A 4889-nucleotide genomic window follows, 5' to 3' on the forward strand; every position below is an offset into this window, starting at 1 on the left:
CCTCTCTATATTTTTGGCTGGTTGATGTGCCCTTAGATTTTTAAGTCCATTGCGCAATTACTTCACTGCAATTGGCAGAATTTGCATTTTATCTTTGCAGGAGAAAGATTTATAAATTGAGAAGATAGATAAAGTGAAAAGTAAAAGCTTACACATTATTTAATTTGTAATTGGAGTCTTATTTTTTTTATTTTATCAACCTTGGTTTTTTTAGAAGAGCTTGATTCAGAAATAGTCTAGTAAGAAGAAGAAAAATCAAATTCTTGCTTGCTCAATCACCAAATTATTTTTCTGTTTTTTTTTACGCTGTATCTATATTATTGTTTCCATGTTTAGTATTTTGCTTTTATTTGGTTGTACTTGTCTGTTCAATATCTACTTTCTCTGGTAAGGACCACTTCTATTACTTGGTGCTCTATGCTTATGTGGTGAGCTTCCCTGGCGACCTAATAGCCTTTTATATGTTGCTGAATAGCTTCTTCCACTCAATGGTTTTGGACATGTAATGATTGCAGGCCATCAATTCTCACGGACTTTATTATGTTCCTTTGTATGATACCTTAGGTATGTGTGATGGTGTTTTTGTGGAAAAACGAATTTCCAACACACATATCTAACCGGCAAGTATACCGGGTCGCATCAAGTAGTAATAACTCACTTAGAGTAAGGTCGATCCCACAGGGATTGATGGATCAAGCAACTTTAGTGGGTGATTAGTTTAGTCAAGCTAACATTGAAGTGAATTGTGTGAAGTTGATCAACAGAAAGTAAATTGCAGGAATGATAAAGTTGCAGAATCTAAATGGGCAGAAAACTTAAAGAGCAAGAAAGTAAAATAGCTAAAACTTAAATTGCAAGAAAAGTAAATTGCATCAAATGTAAATGGGGCTGGGGTGCTGGAAATTAAAAAGAGAGCAGTAAAGCAAAGCGTAGAACAATTGCAGGGAGATTTAATTGCTTGGAAGTAAATTGGAAGTAATAGGAATAGAAAGGTAAAAATGCAGATGAAATAAAAGCAACAGATATAAACAGCAAGGGAAAATTTCTTGAAGAAGCAACACAGAATGTAACTCAGCTCAATTGTGAAATTTAAAGAGACAAGATCTCAGGGAATCAATGAGACTAGAAAACAAGTCTAGATCTCAATTCCTTCCTTGATCAAAGTAGAAAGAAGATTAAAGAAGAAAGAAAGATGGAAGCAGTAAATGAGAACGCAGATTCAACTTTCAATTCTTAGAAATTATGCAGAAGATGAACAAAGATGGATTTCAGATTAAAGATTGAAACAGAATTTCTCCAACCTCAATCCAAAGTTTCAAAATAGAAATGAAAGCTAAGAGAGAGAGCTCTCAAATCCTAATACTCCCTAGTGGAGCTAGCCCCCCTAATCGAGCTAGCCCCCCTTTCTAATGGAGCCTCTTGATGCCTTTATATAGGCTTTACAAAATGAAAAAATGAAAATGAAATTAAAACAAATTACAAAAATGAAAATCCTAATTTAATTGATCCATGTGCCTTTGAGTGATGATGTGGGCTTTGCTTGCTTTGGATTTGAGGAGAAATGGGTTTGGTTGGTCTTGAGTCAATTTGGAGAGGAATTGAATTTAAATAGAATTTTGGTTGAATTTTGGCCCATGAGTGTTTGCTCCCAGGAGGCTGCCCTGCCCTTGTGGAGGGCAGAGCAGGACATGGTGCATGCGGCCTCATTGCGTGCGTGCTTGGTGCTGGCCGTGCCAAGTTGTGTGCGCGCCCAAGCTCCTTGCCTTTACTTCCTTGAAGGTCTTGTGTTCGAACCTTGGTGAAAGCACTTGAGGAGCAATTTTTCCTTGATTTTCCATGAAGAGAGCATGACATTGCCCTGCTCTCCAAGAGGGCAGAGCAGAAAAATGAGCGCTACTTTGCTTTGGGGTGAGGCTCCAGCTTCGAACCTTGGTGGAAGCACATTGGTTTATTTTCTCTTATTTTTGGCCCTTAAAGATGCCTTTCATTCATGCATCAATTTTACGCCGAATATGAATTGATATATATCGTTGGAAAGCTCTGAATGTCAGCTTTCCAACGCAACTGAAAGCACATCAATCAGACGTCTGTAGCTCAAGTTATAGCCCTTTGAAGTAGGCATGGTCATGTTGTGAACGGCCAGATTTTAACTTAGCGAAAATTTGCTCCAACCTCACTTTGTTTCATCATGATTCTGCCCTGCCCTTGGCAAGAGCAGAGCAGTGTGTGCTGATTGCTTATTCTTCATTAATTTGGTCATGGGCCACGCTTTTAAAAGCATGGCCTAAGCCTCCAAAGTGTGCTCCAACTTCAAAGTGTGCTCCAAAGCTCTTTTTTCCTCTTTTTTTTGTGCTTCTTTGCTTCTTTTTCTTCTTATTTCCTACAAGATTTATAAAATTAAAAGATCAAGGAAATCTTCCAATTAAGCACAAAAGAATGCAATATTTAAGCACTAATCATCAATTTCTTGTATGAAAAAGCATAGAAAAATAGCTATATGATGACATGTCATCAATGTGCAGACACAGACCTTGTTGAGCATATTTCATGGTGACTCTTTTACTTAACTGCAAGCATAGTTTCATTTTCCAATATATTTTCACAAGACTTGTGATAAAACTGAAAAATGTGTGGCCTTGTGGGGCTCATGTAACTCTTACATTTAACAAATGAATTCACTAATCCATTTGCAATTTTTTTTGAATAATTTATCTTTGGTGAACAAGAATTATTCAAGGGCCAATTCACACTTGCATTGGGAATTCCCATGGTTATTTAGCATTTTTTATATTATTTCCAAATAAAATTATCAAGAAATAAGTTAGTTCACGAATTTGTGTTTTTGAAATCTTAACCAATTTATGAATAAAGCTACATTGTGTTTGGAAATTTTGTAATTATTAAGCATGCACCGAAACCTGTCACACCAAATGTGGTAACTTATCTTTCAAAACAATGATGACATTTGAAATTTAACAGCATGCAGAAAAATTGAAACTCTGCATTAAAGAACATCCAATTGTACAGATATTGATAATCAATTACAAGTTGTTTAGGTTCTATATCAGGCTTAAGGTTCAAGGATGGATATATGTGCCATCCTAATACTTTCTCTAATTATAATGACCATTGTTTTTGACACACGGATATGACTTAGGTGCTGTGGCTGTAGAGTTTATTATATGCCATGCAGAGGTATCTGTATCATTTGTAGAAGAAAAGAAAATACCGGATGTTCGCCTATTAAAATACCTTCTTTTTTTATATTGGTTTACTATTTTTGAAAGATTAGCTACTGTGTACAATACATTGACTCTTATCTATCTTTTTCCTGAAAATGTTTTAGCTATTGAAGACATTTCCAAATACCACAAAATATCTCAAGAGTAAGAAGTTCCTTTGATTCTATCCATTCCTTCAGATATTTGTACAGAAAAATATATTCATGAAAAAGAAGCAATCACCTCTTTTTCTTTGTGCAGCGCCTGTGAGCTTTGGGAAGGTTACACCTGAACAAAAGCAAGAAGTTGAAAAGTTTGGGTTGGCAATATATTCGTGGGATGAACTTATAACTAAAAGAGCAGACAAGCAGGTCAGTTATTAGTTATCACCCTTGAATGCTAATATCCATATGTCGTTGTCAGTGTTGTAAACTCTGGATCATACTTTGACCTTTTTCCTTCCTTTGTTTTCCCTTTGTCATTAAACTATTAAGATAGTTGTCTGATCATTATTTTAGAGGAGCATACTAACAATTCTTTTGACTTTCTAACAATTTCCAAACAGTCCATGCTCATCTTTACCTTAACCTCTGCTAATTAGAATTTAGGTGAAAATAATTACAACCTCACAAGATGCACAAAATAATGAGTCAATCCTATGTCTTCCATACTCAAAATAAGTCTTCATTTCTTTAATTGAAAAGGAAGGCAGTGGAGAATGAAGTAGTAGCCGAGAAGACTAAAAGACAGGCGGTGGAGGATGAAGTAGCATCTGAGAAGACCAAATGACAGGCAGTGGAGGATGAAGTAGCAGTTGGGAAGGTCAGGATGCAGGCAATGGAGAGTGCTTTGTTATGTCTACTTCAAGGGCAAGGTAGGAAGCTGCCATCAGACGTCGCCACATGGATGAGTGCGTTGGAGGGACAGAATAGAAAGTAGATCTTAGGATTGTGGAACCTTTTCTTCTTTCAGATATACACTTTTATTTTGTTGATTATGCAACTCTTAGTAAGGAGTACACTTTGTTGATATTCGGATAATTATATTAATTAAATTAATGGTTTTGCTATTGTCGTTTACCCTGCAATTTATTTTTCGGGATTTTAAATAATTTAACTTACTAATATTAAGAACGATTTAAAAAAAACGAAAAAAATGTACATTGAAATAAAAAACAGCGTGGATTGCCAGTGTACAAAATACTATTTTTGCGGCCATTTGACCGGAAAATAGTGGCGGTTGCGTATTAGCCGTTAGAAATTTGAAAAATCAGGTTAGGAGACTGCCGCCAGTTACATTTCAAAAATCATTGGTCGTTAAACCGCGAAGTTTTCAAACCGCCGGTAAATACATTAGTCTTTAAACCGTGGCCATTAAACGGCGGCAGTTTCAAACCGCCGAACATTTCGTGTCGATCATAGATTTCCAGATCGCGGCGGTTTCAAACCGCCGCTAAACATTGCGACGCTAATCTTGGGTTTTGCTGCGGTTGTGCCAGCGGTTCCTGAGAAGCGCCGCAAAATCATATAACCACCCCCTAATAGGCGATGCTTAACAAACCGCTGGAATCCCGTTTCGCGGCGGTCGAAAACCGCCGCAAATCACTCCAGGAACCGCCGCTATTTCCCGGTTCCCTTGTAGTGAATTGGGATCCAATCACTTAAGATT

General features: G+C 36.8%; 1 long non-coding RNA gene across 1 annotated transcript; it reads left to right on the top strand.

Moving 5' to 3' along the window:
• The first annotated feature begins 515 nt into the window (after nt 1-515).
• On the top strand, nt 516-4290 carry LOC112796937 (uncharacterized). Its single transcript, XR_003199492.3, has 4 exons — nt 516-564; nt 3347-3386; nt 3483-3592; nt 3926-4290. It is a non-coding gene; the product is annotated as an uncharacterized lncRNA (long non-coding RNA).
• Nucleotides 4291-4889: the final 599 nt, after the last annotated feature.

The sequence above is a fragment of the Arachis hypogaea genome, chromosome 4 (genome assembly GCF_003086295.3).
Source record: "Arachis hypogaea cultivar Tifrunner chromosome 4, arahy.Tifrunner.gnm2.J5K5, whole genome shotgun sequence".
In the NCBI taxonomy this organism is placed as follows: domain Eukaryota; kingdom Viridiplantae; phylum Streptophyta; class Magnoliopsida; order Fabales; family Fabaceae; genus Arachis; species Arachis hypogaea.